The following is an 11,834-nucleotide window of genomic DNA, read 5'->3' as shown; positions in this document are numbered from 1 at the left end:
GCAAGCTGTGTGTGTGAGTGAATCTTTGGCCAGGTCTGCACTACAAAGTTGTTTCAGCAGAAATATATTGCTCAGGTGTGTGAAGAACACACAACGCTCCCTCGGTCGGCAGCTTGGTGTGGCTGGTGTACACACTGCAATGCCACGTCTGGCGACAAAACTGCCCTGTTTTGGTGACAAAATAAAACCACTTTGATGAGAGGCCTAGAGCTTTTTGCAGCTAACTTAAAGTGACAGAGTGCCAGTGTAGATGCTGCTGGTCATTAAATCACCATAACTGGCCTCCGCCAGTATCCCACAATGCCCACCGTGAACTCACCTGCCCTGCATTCCTGCTACAGAGGCTGGGCCCCTCCCCTTTCATAGCTGCAGGAAGTTCTGGCAGCTGAGCCTGCTGCTCTGCTCCAGCAGCCAGGAGCAAATCACTGCCGTGGAATGCTGCTCTCCGGCCCTGCGAACACAGAGCAGGGGGCGGGAACTTCCATACATGGGGGGGCCACCGGCATCTGAACTGTGACACCCCATGACACCCCTTCCCTCGAGGAGGCTCTTACCTTCCAAACAGGGACGGCTGGTCTCTAGTAAAATCACTAAAAGGGAAGGAGAAAACTCGAAAGAGGTTCCTCCTCGCGCTCACGTCCGTGAACCCGAATACTCTCTCAGTCCTCAGAGAGAGACCTGGAGAAGGAGACTTGCTGCAGCAAAGCCACAGGGGTCTCTGAGGTTTCCCTGGCCCCTCGCCCCTGTCCTGCCTGGCTGATGTCAGCATCTCTCTGTGAGGTCACCACCTCCCCACCAATAGTCTTTGACCAATAGTCTGAGGTCCTGCCAAAGGCCTTTGTGATGTCACTGCCACACCCCTCCCTTGCTGGGCTAATGTCCTGCCCCTGACCAGGCACTTTGGAGGTTTGAGCTACTCCCTGTGGATCACCCCACTCCAGGAGCGTTCATTCTAGGCAGCAAGCCGGCTAGACAAGGGAAACATCAGACGCTGCTCCCAATGCTACACTCAGTTTTTCAGAAATTAGTCGACTTTATGGCCAGAAGAGACCATTAGAGCATCTAATCTGACCCCCTGCATATCACAGGCCTCCTGTAGGACACAAGAGCTACTTTGGGGGCAAACACATTCCAGAAAGGCATCTAGTCTTCATGAAATGACATCAGGAGATGGAGAATCCACCACTTTCCTTGGTAGCTTGTTCCTGTGATGAATCATCCTCGCTGTTGAATATTTGTGCCTTAGTTGTAATATGAATTTGTCTCTTTTCACCTTCCAGCCATTGGGTCTTGTTATGCCTTTCTCTGCTATTTGTTGGCTCTTTCTGCCCCAGCTCCAATTTCACAACATCTTTTTCAAATGAGGACACCAAAGCTGAAGGCAGTATTCCAGTATCAGTCTCACTGATGCCGTGTCACCTCCTGTGACGTTATTGACATAATCTGTAACTGTATAGATCACCGTTGTGACCACTGTTCTATATTTGCAGCCAATATTGTAGAAAGGTGTCGTGCAAGGGGTCTATGGAGAGGTTCTGATTGGTTGATTATAATGATGCTATCTCTAGATGTATCATTTTTTTAGTTGACATGATGAATATTGGCTCTATGCTGCCCATATTTCAATCTTGTGCTCTGCTTCCGGTGTCAGTTCTGTCTAGCCTGCTTGATGGCCCATTAAGGACCCATTGAGAGAAGGCAGATAGGCCTTGTGGCTCAGCAAGGTAGCAGGGACCTGCCTATGGAGAGAACTCTAAGGTTTTTCTATGCCACGTGCTGGACAGAGTGTCCTTGGGACAAAGAAAGCAAAGACCACATGGCAAGAGACTATAAAAGGCTGTAGAAGCAGCAAAGAATCCTGTGGCACCTTATAGACTAACAGACGTTTTGCAGCATGAGCTTTCGTGGGTGAATACCCACTTCTTCAGATGCAAGATGCCTCGTCTCCATCTTGTCTTCAATCCTGCTTCATACCTCTGGAGGGACTTTGCTACAAACTGAAGCTCTGTACAAAGGACTGAATGACCCATCCCAGCTTTGAATAGACTCCAGAGACTTGATTTGAACCTGCAGTTTATTCCATCACTGTTACAAGCCTGAACCAAGAACTTTGCCATTACTGTATGTGAAGGGTTCAAATCCATGTGCATTTTATATAACAACCTGGTCTATGGATTGTGCCAGTTCTTTTCCAGACCCAAAGTCCAGAGTATGGTCAAGGACCAGAGGCCTAGCAAATAGTGACCAGCTAAGAGAAAGCTGGGGTAAACAGAAAGCCTTGCTTGCTACGATAGGCCTGGTCAGCAAATTCCCAGGTGTTGGAGCTTAGAACTAAATGATTGTGTCTTATTCAGAGTTGCAGATTGAACAAAGAATCCCTAGTCCTATTGTGTTTGTTTCTTCTCTCGGGAGACATTCTTCCCACAGATCCAACCTTGAGTTTATGAAAAGTTGGCACGTCAGTATAAGATATGGCATCCTTCCACCTCCCTCCAAGGGACCAATGCCTGCCTTAAGACACACAGAAAACAATCTTTATTGCCATATACTTTCACTCTTTCTTTGCTTTAACCCCTAGGAATGTACCTGTTGGACAATCAAAGGAGTTGCTCCATTCCTATGGATCCCAAATTAGAATTCAACATATATATTTTATACTAATATCATTTTATCAAAGTATTAATGAAATGTTAACTTGCTAACTTGAGACCATGGGTGGAGACATAATCTAATCTGTTAATCATTGGCTAATGTGCTTATCCTGTCTTGCAAAACCTGTCCCAGGGTTTGGAACAGTCTAGCGTGTCACTTTCGCCCGCCCGTGGAAAATCTATATATTCTATTGTAATTAATTAATTAACAGTGTCTCTGAGCCTAATAAGCCCACTCCGCCAGCGCTGTGTGTAATAAAGTCCTATTCTTGACCTCTACACGGTGTAGATTTGTGTCCTTCACAGACACCTGCTGAATAAAGAGGAGATTCAGCATCCAGCTTGGCTGAATGTGTCTCCTCTCCCCACAGCTTGGTGATTTTTGAGGAAATGGAGAAGACTGCCTTTGCCTAGCTGTACATCACTTGCAAAAGAAACAGGTCTTTTTGGTGACAAGTGTTGAAAGGAGCCATTAGACAAATGTGGAGACAGGAAAAATGTCCCCCAATTGAACTGGCATCTGTGCATGCTGAAGCCACAACACAGAGCGCCAAGCACTATATGAGAATGGGTGGTGTCAGAAGAGTCTCTGCCAAAGCCTTTTCCCACCAGCAGGGGCCTCTCTGTGCACAGAACTCCTGGTAGCGTGATGGCTGCAGGCAGTGGAGAACTCCATTTTGGCATCTCTTTTGTGGTGAACATCTTCAGTGGCTATTAAAAGGTCTCTAGACAGTGATCTTTGAGATGAGCTGGCTGAAGAACCTTCCTACTAACCAGGAGAGCCTGGCTTGGCCTGCCAGTTCTTCCTTGCCAAAGCTAGTGTGTCTGTTGGCTCCTTTTTTTGTATCTCTTTTCAGAAAAAAACCTGTCAGCAGAATCCTTCTAAGTGCTTGTTCAAGACAGAGAGAGCCTTCCTTGCGGCTAAGTCTTGGTGCCATGGGGCATGCCTCACTGCAGCACCTCCTGCTGACCATCCTAGCAATTAGCTCTGGTTCACCGGTGCCTTCATCTAGTAGCATCTGGCCACCATCTGTTCTATCATTAGGACCCATGTTGCTCTCAGGACTTCAGTGTCCTCTTACGGACACAGCCCTCTGGCTGTGCCCCACTCAGTTCTCTCCCCCCTGCTGGTGGGGGGGATGTCCTCTACCCAGACACTTGCCTCAGTGGCCGGCTGCAGTCCAGGGTGTAGCCACCTGTGTCAGTGGCTACTGAGGCAAAAGGTGTAAACCTCCAACCCTGCCATCTGTTTCCCTGGACCATTTCCCAAGAGACCTAAAACCTTCCTCCACCTTTGTATCAGGGCCTTAATCTGGCAGTAGTCAGCCAGGAGGTCACTCATGCACCCCTTACCCCAGCACTACTCTGATCATGGTGCTCTCCCTGCTCCTTCCTTCCTTCACGGCAGCCAATCCTCCCTCCTCAAACGCCAAGGAGTGACTAACTCTTGCTGTGCTGAGCAGCTCTTTATATATGGGCTGCTCCAGCAAGCCTTCCCCTGATTGGCTCTCCCAATAAGCCCTTTCTTGATAGGCTGGGTTCTGCACCACCTCTTCAAGGCTGCCTTAATCTTTCTCCTGCTTGTTTGGGGCAGACAGCCCACCACACGTGGAAAGTGGCAAATGAGAAGTCTGGAGCTGAAGGAAAGGTTACCATGACTCAGAACTGAGCTGAGGTTGCTGCGACTGAAACACAGATCACTAACCATTATATGATCACAGTGACTGGTGGGAGAGGCACATGTTAGAAGCCCTCTGTCTACTCAGCTCTGGCTTTCTGTGCACAGAGAGCCAGACACCTCAAGGTCTGCAAGTCTTGAGGGAAATGGGGAACATCTGTACTTTAGAATTTGCAGGTGTTGACTTGAACCATCAAATGAAACAGTTGCAAATACTTTCTTCAGGCAGGCACCATGGCTTAGCTGGCTAAATCACCTGTCTAGTAAACAGGAGATCCTGGGTTCAACTCTCAGTGGTGCTTTGGTGTATGGCTTTTGTCTCCTCTGCTCACATTTTCCTGTGTCTTTCTAGGAAACAGAAGAGGCCTCCCTTGGTATCCAAGTCATTGCTTGCTAAGGAAAAGGCTTCTTTGGAGAGAAACATTGGAAACAATCAAATCACAAACCTGGAGTTGATGAAAACGCTGCTATGACTGGCATTGGCATGGCGGTTGCTTCAGCTGCAATTGCTGCAACACAAGAGCCTGCGCCACACATCCTTGTGATTCCCTGGAGATGTTCACACACAGATGTCATGTCACCTTCCTTTTGATTGTCATTGATGAAAAATGGAGCGGTTGGGAGAAAAGTCCCAGAGAGTCGCACCGTGGCTAAGCTGGGTGACTCACCTGCCAGGTAAAGTGCAGTTAGGGATGCAGCTCCCAGTAGTGCCTTAACAAATGTGTCTGCTCTTCCCACCTTTTGGTGAATCTTTTGCAGAAACAGAGAGGACTGCCTCTGCCTTGCAATGCAAATGCTTGCAAAAGAAACCAGTTGTTTTTTCTGACAAGTGTCAGAAGGAGGGACATAAGAAATGTGGAGACAAGGAAAAGGTCATCGTAACTCCACTTGCATCCATGGCTCTTGAGGCCAGAACTCAGAGCACTAAGCACTGTATGACCACAGCAAAATCTAAACTTTACACCTTATTACACTAGGCAATAGTTAGGTCAAGCAATTTTCTCATCCTACTGGATGTTACCCTCCTTAATACATAGAATTCCCCCTAACACCCTCCTCGGCAGGGGTCACTAGCAAAATTATAGCCTATTTCAGTAACAACCATACAGCAAAATGCATAACTTCACACACCCTCATGCTATACATATTTGGACAGAATAACCGATTTCAGCAGATCATGACTTTCATATGATAACTTACATGGAATGGTTTGTAGGACATATCACAGCCATATGTGAATGATGACTATGTGAGCTACTGGGAGCTATTTTGAAGTACATCATGTCACAAAAGCCTCTAGAGACTGGCCTTTGGGAAGAGCTGGGTGAAGAGCCTTCTGAGTAACCGAGAGATCCAGGCTTGGCCCTGCCAGTTTGTGCTTGCGAACTAAACTTGTCCGTTGGGCTCCCTTTTTTGTGTGTCTTTCACAGAAACAGAGCAGAAGTTCTTGGCCAATCCTTGAAAGTGCTTGTTCAAGACAGAGAGAGCCTCTGTGCTGGGGCAGGGGTAGGGGTGCAGGAGGTGGTCGGGGGTGGAGGTGCTTACCTCGGGCAGCACAGCTCCCAAAGTGACTGGCACACACTCCCCTCCGACAGTGGCTCCTAGGCAGTGGGATACGGGGGCGGGTCAGCTGTGGCGTTTGCTCTCCGGGCTGCAGGGATATGCCGGCCACTTCCAGGAGCAATGTGGCAGGGAGGGAGGGGGCAGAGTGGGCAGGGAGCCACCTTAGCGCTGCTGGCACATCTCCGTGTGTCACTTGGGGAGGCATCAGGTCTCTGTGGGCTGCCTGGGGCAGGGGCAGTGGCCAAGGGGGCTCGGGTCACCCATTTGCCTCCTCTCTCCAGGCTCCCAGCCCATCTTGCCAGCCGACAGGGATTTTAGGGTGCAGCAGCGCAGGGAGCAGGAAGGGCGAACCATAGTGGCTGCCTCCCCCACATGCAGGAAAATGGCTTGACCTGCTGGCCCCACGGACTAAGGCACCAGGCCTCCAGCTTGCCCCATTCGACCCAATGGGTTGATCTTGTGGCCAGAATTATTTGCAGTCGGGATTTCCCCCAACAGTGCCCCACAGGGGTCCAGGGTCAGCTCCAGCACAGGCCACACAGGAAGGCTTAATGCTCGAGCTGCAGCACATGCTGGGCAGGCTCTAGGCCGGGCTCCCCGTGGCAGGAGAGAAGACGACGACTCTGCCCCTGGAGGGGCAGGCTGGGGCTTCCTGGATCCCATTTGTGCACAACCAGCACCCTGCCCCCACTCCCATGTCATCAATGGCACCCCCAGGTCAGCCAGAATGGAGCAGCGGTTTTCACTGCACCAAGTCCACTTACGGCTTATAGGCAACTCCCACTCCCCACAGCCCACCATGTCGGCCAGAAAGGAGCCCACTCAGCCTCGCTATTGCTGCTTTTCCGTCCCCCCAGAACCCTGCTTCTCCTGGGCTGCAAGGAGCCATCCCTGGGATGCCAACAGGCAGGCACAGGGGTCTGTCTCCTAGCAGCCAACCGCACCTCCATGGGTTTGGTCCTCAGAAGGGCAGGTGGGGGTTTCCTGGATCCCAGTTGCTCACAGCCAGCCCAGCCTCCACCTCTAAAACCATCAGTCATGCCCCCAGGATGGCCATAAAAGAGCAGCCGTTATCCACTTGGACTCAGCTTTGCTTGTTTTCTTTTCACCTAGAACCCCCCTTCCTCTCCTGGGCTGCAAGTAGCCACCCCTGGGAAGCCAAGAGGCAGGCACAGGCTTCTGCCTCCCAGCAGCCAACCGCACCTCCCCTGGCTTTGCAGAACAAATGGTGACGCTCTACTAACCCCACTTAGCCGCACTGAGGCGCTTAGCTTCTGCCCTGCCTTCCTCAGCTCGACTTTCCTTTTTTGCCCCATTCCTGCCTCACTTCCTCTTTTGGCAAGTCACGCAGAGGAGGCCAGCAGGAAGAGCCGGCCTCCACCGGCCAACCTCCAACAGCAGAGGAGGCCAAGCCACAAGCCTCCAAAAGGTGACACGCCGCACTCCTCTAGGTTCTCCAGCCTGACGCCAAGGTGCTTTCTCCACTGCTGTCAGCACCCTCTGTCATGCAGGGGTTGGAGTTATCCCACGGACAGGCCAATAGGAGAAGGAGGAGGCCTTCCTGAACAGCAAGGGGATCTGGCAAAAGGAAGCCAGCATGTTTCTGCCTGGTTTTGAACCAGGGACCTTTTGCGTGTTAGGCAAATGCGATAACCACTACACTACAGAAACTCCATCTGCTTAGCTGTTGCTCACCCTGGCACAGACCGATGGACAAGCCTGGAGAAAGTGGTGACAGCCCTTCAATAGGTCAGCTGGCAGAGCAGAGCACTGGAGCCGCGGCTCAGGAAGTCGTCCTTACGTCGCCCTTGTGACTCCAGCTTGAGGGAGAGCTGCTTTTTCTTCTCCTTGCTGACAAAGAGCAAGAGAAGAATGAAAGGTCAGGTGGGCCAACTCGGTGCAGAAGCCCATGCTGTCTTTTCCTGCTGCATAGCCTGAAATGAGGGACTCGTGGCAGTTAAAGGCACTGCTGCACTTTCAGAAAACATCCCACCCGTGCACAAAGGCGGATAGAAGAGCCTGTTAGTCTAGCACGCTCCCAACTGAACTACTTCAGCAGCCGCTCGGTTTCTTTTTGGCCTCCTGCTTTTCTGTCTGGGATGTTGTTGTCAGCTGTGGCACAGAAAAAGGACGTCATTGCGAGCGGCCCATGAAGACAAGATTCACTTTTGCCTTCCTTGCTCGGCTTCACTCGCTTCCTCGCCCTGTTCCTGCCTTAGTTCCTGGGTTACCTGAGGGCGACGGGGGGCCAGCAGTACCAGGAGGAAGTTGGGCAGCTAGACCCTGGTGGCAAAAGTCCTGCCGCCACTTGCCACCCCACTCTCTTCTCCCAGCGTCACATATTGGCCACCAGGGACTTGGGGCCCAGCAGCGCAACGGAAGGCAGTGGACAGAGCCACCCTCGCCTTGAAACTCCAGCTCATTAAACTACATCTTCAGTCGCTGATGGCCAATGAGAGACCGACATCGCTTGCTATTTTAGCACTTGGAAATGCCATTGGCCAGTCACTGGATCTCTGTAATGCTGTTACAGAACAAATGAACATAGAATCTCAGTGTGACATTCTATACCTTTGGGGGAGCGGCTGTAACCCCCATATCATCGTGATCTTACATATAGAGCATGACTTGTAAGGTATCAGGGAAAGGATATGATCGGCTGAAACTCACTTCTCTACCTATAGATGTAGACCATTCATGCATATGAAGTCATGATAATTGTGCAGCGTGGTTGTCACTGTGCTGCAAGGTGGGGGAGTCAGCCAAATATTAGCTCCCCAGTGGCAACAGCAAGGAAAGTAACCAACACCCGGACAGGGTGTCAAACAACCCATCGACAGCCATTGCCCAGCAAGGGAGCTACAATGTAATGACTCACCTGAATGAGGACACCCCCGGGGAATTGCTCAGACTTGCTTGGAGAGACGCAGTGATGCTCACCTGACTCTGAAGGGGGGGGGGAAAGCCATTAGGGAAGAAAGGACATGATAAAAGGAGAGACATTTGCCAGGCTTTATCTCGCTCTGCCACCTGCGTCTACAGACACCCCCACACCAAGCAACTGAAGCGCTGATGAAAGGGGAGAGCCTGGCTGAAAAGCCACCAGCCAGCCTGTGGTGAGAAGCATCTGAGTTTGTAAGGGTACTGAAAGGGTTAAGATCAGCTTAGAATTAAAAGCAATGAGGAGTCCGGTGGCACCTTAAGGACTAACAGATTTATTTGGGCATAAGCCTTCGTGGGTAAAAAGCCCACTTCTTCAGATGCATGGAGTGCAAATTGCAGATAGAGGCATAAATATAGATTGGAACATGAAGTGATGGGAGTTACCATATAAGGGGAGAACCAGTGTTGAAGGCTAATTCAGTCAGGGTGGATGTGGTCCTCTCCCCATAACTGATGGGGAGGTGTCAATACCAAGAGAGGGAAAATTGCTTTTGTCGTGAGCCAGCTACTCCCAGTCCTTATTCAAGCTCAAATTAATGGTGTTGTTTGCAAATCAATTGCAACTCTGCCATTTCTCTTTGAAGTCTGTTTTTGAAGTTTTTTTGAATGGCTACTTTGAATTGTTGGGTGTGAATGTGTAAATGTGCTATTGACTGTACAAGTCTCATATGGTCTCGTGATCTGGATTCCTGGTTTTCACCCAGGCGGCCTGGGTTCAATTCCGAGCGTGGGAACAGTGCAGAGCTCTTGCTCAGAGAGGAGGCAGGAAATGAAAGGAATGGGAAGGGATCCTGCCAGCAGGGGAGTTGGACAGTGTTGGGAGGGGACCCCAGAAGTGGGGGTGGGGCAGTGGTCTGGGGGGAGATGAGGGAAAGATCCCAGCTCTGTGGGAAGTTGACATTCTGGAGAGCACAGGCCTGGCATGGGGAGTGGGAAGAGTGAGTGTGTCCCTCTAAACTCACCACCAGCAGACTAGGAAGAATTATGTATTTGTTGGTAAATGTCAATTTCTGTGTAAACACACAACCCAATGGCAAAATCTTTCCATCGATAATCATCAAAACTAACAGATGGGCAAAGTAAGAAACGTGTTGCTTGAGAACTTATCCTGTTCTAATCCTCTAGGGTTCCCTTTTGCCTTAGGCACCACCACGTGGGCATTTCATATCCCTCCTCATTTTCACACAGACACACAATTTCCTTTGCACAGATCCATGAACAGCAAAACCTCCCTGTGTCTATTGTCTGAGCCAGGGCATTCGATTCCACTGAAACCTTCTCTCCCACAATGGCAATGGTCAGACAGAGGGGATGCGTCCACCTTCCCCCTGGCAGTGAGATATTCACTCTCCTCTTCATGCTGCTGTTGTTATTCCATGAGTCATCAAGGATGGAATAAAAAGCTGAGTTTACTCCAGGGTGAGGAAAGAAAGGAGCCACCAACGCCCTCAAAAATCTCAGTGCCCAGAGAAAACCTGCCTCTGTTACTGGACTCCCAGAGGTGCTGGCAATACAACGGGAAAAGGGACTGTCTGAATTGCCAAGGCAGGGAATGAACAATCTACAGCAACATCATTAACCACAAACACACACTAATCATGCTCCAGCCAGTAGGGAAATGGGCAGGAATTCTTGCTGTTCAGCCATGGCCACACGTACAGAGCTGCACAGCAGTGAGTGTGCTGGGGAAGCTGGTCTGAGCAAACAATTTGTAATGACCCTTCAGTGAGAACAGAACCAGAGTGTAGAAAGGCCCCTCTGTTAAGTGGTTGTGGCTGAGGCCTTAGGTAGCTGGGCTAGAAAACCATGGGGGTCTTTCTGTGAAGGTTTGATCCTTGCCCGATAGGCAAGGCTGGTGTGTGGTGTCTCCATGGCTGTACTTCCAGGGTCTGACCACAACAGTGCCAGAGGGAGCCAAGCCTAGACATATTCAGAGGCTAAGGCCAGATCAATATTTCAAACAGTGAGTCTAGGCTGCTGCAGCTCAGTAATGGAGATGCTCTATGCCAGGGTTTCTCAAACATCCTTTCTACTGCAACCTCCTTCTGCCAAAATAACTTAATACGTAGCCCTGGAAAAAGGGACCAAGCCCCTCCACTCAGGGGGGCAAAGACTGAGCTCCAATGGGGGGAGGGCAAAAAGCCTGAGGGATTCAGCCCTGGGTGGGGGGGGCTCAGACTTTTGGCTCCAGCCCCAGGACCCAACAAGTCTAATGCCAGCCCTGGTGACCCCATTAAAACAGGGTCACAACCCACTTTGCAGTCCTGACCCACAGCTTGAGAACCACTGCTCCATGCTGAGGGGGGAGAGTTTTCCTGTTGGTGTAGTCAATCCACTTCCCCAGGAGGTGGCAGCTCTGCCATGGGGAGAAGCTATATCAGTGGGGGTGCAAGCTGCGGTGTTTACCACATTTAAGAAGTTTAATCAAACCCCATTTTTAAAACCACCTGTGGTCTGGGAATGGCAAAGGAGGTCGATGAAGCAGGGTCTGTCCTTCAAAGTCCTGGAGACCACGATTCCATACTCCTGTTGTAATGGGGGTATAGCTCAGTGGTAGAGTGTTTGATTGCAGATCAAGTGGTCCTTTGTTCAAACCCAGGTGCCCTCTTAAAAAAAAAGAAAAACATTTTAATTTCCATTCTCCATTATGTTCAGGAGCTCCACCATACGAGGATGTTTGAAATGAATGTGAACACTCAACATTTTGCTGTCCAAATGCATAAAAACCTAGCAAACCTGTCCATCTGCTGAAATCAGTTCCAATCCTCTAAGTGTCTAGTTTATGTTTTCATCAATTAAACAAAGGGATCATTCCCTGAAGCAGAGCACAAGTTTGAAATACAGGCAGCATAGAGCTAATATTCATAATGTCAACTACAAAAAAATGATACACATCTAGAGATCGCATCATTATAATCAGCCAATCAGAACCTCTCCACAGACCCCTTACACGACCACTTCTCTGTAATATTGGCTGCAAATATAGAACAGTGGTCACA

General features: G+C 50.0%; 2 non-coding genes across 2 annotated transcripts; one reads left to right on the top strand and one right to left on the bottom strand.

The window, feature by feature from the left end:
• Positions 1 to 7,490: 7,490 nt before the first annotated feature.
• Positions 7,491 to 7,563, bottom strand: TRNAV-AAC. The gene has a single exon. It is a non-coding gene; the product is annotated as a tRNA-Val (tRNA).
• A 3,808-nt stretch (positions 7,564 to 11,371) lies between these two features.
• TRNAC-GCA lies at positions 11,372 to 11,443 on the top strand. Its single transcript has one exon. It is a non-coding gene; the product is annotated as a tRNA-Cys (tRNA).
• The last annotated feature ends 391 nt before the right edge of the window (positions 11,444 to 11,834 follow it).

Source organism: Mauremys mutica, unplaced genomic scaffold (assembly GCF_020497125.1).
Source record: "Mauremys mutica isolate MM-2020 ecotype Southern unplaced genomic scaffold, ASM2049712v1 000437F_np12_subseq_1:36501_obj, whole genome shotgun sequence".
Lineage (NCBI taxonomy): Eukaryota > Metazoa > Chordata > Testudines > Geoemydidae > Mauremys > Mauremys mutica.
This window is presented reverse-complemented; position numbering and strand designations above follow the sequence as displayed.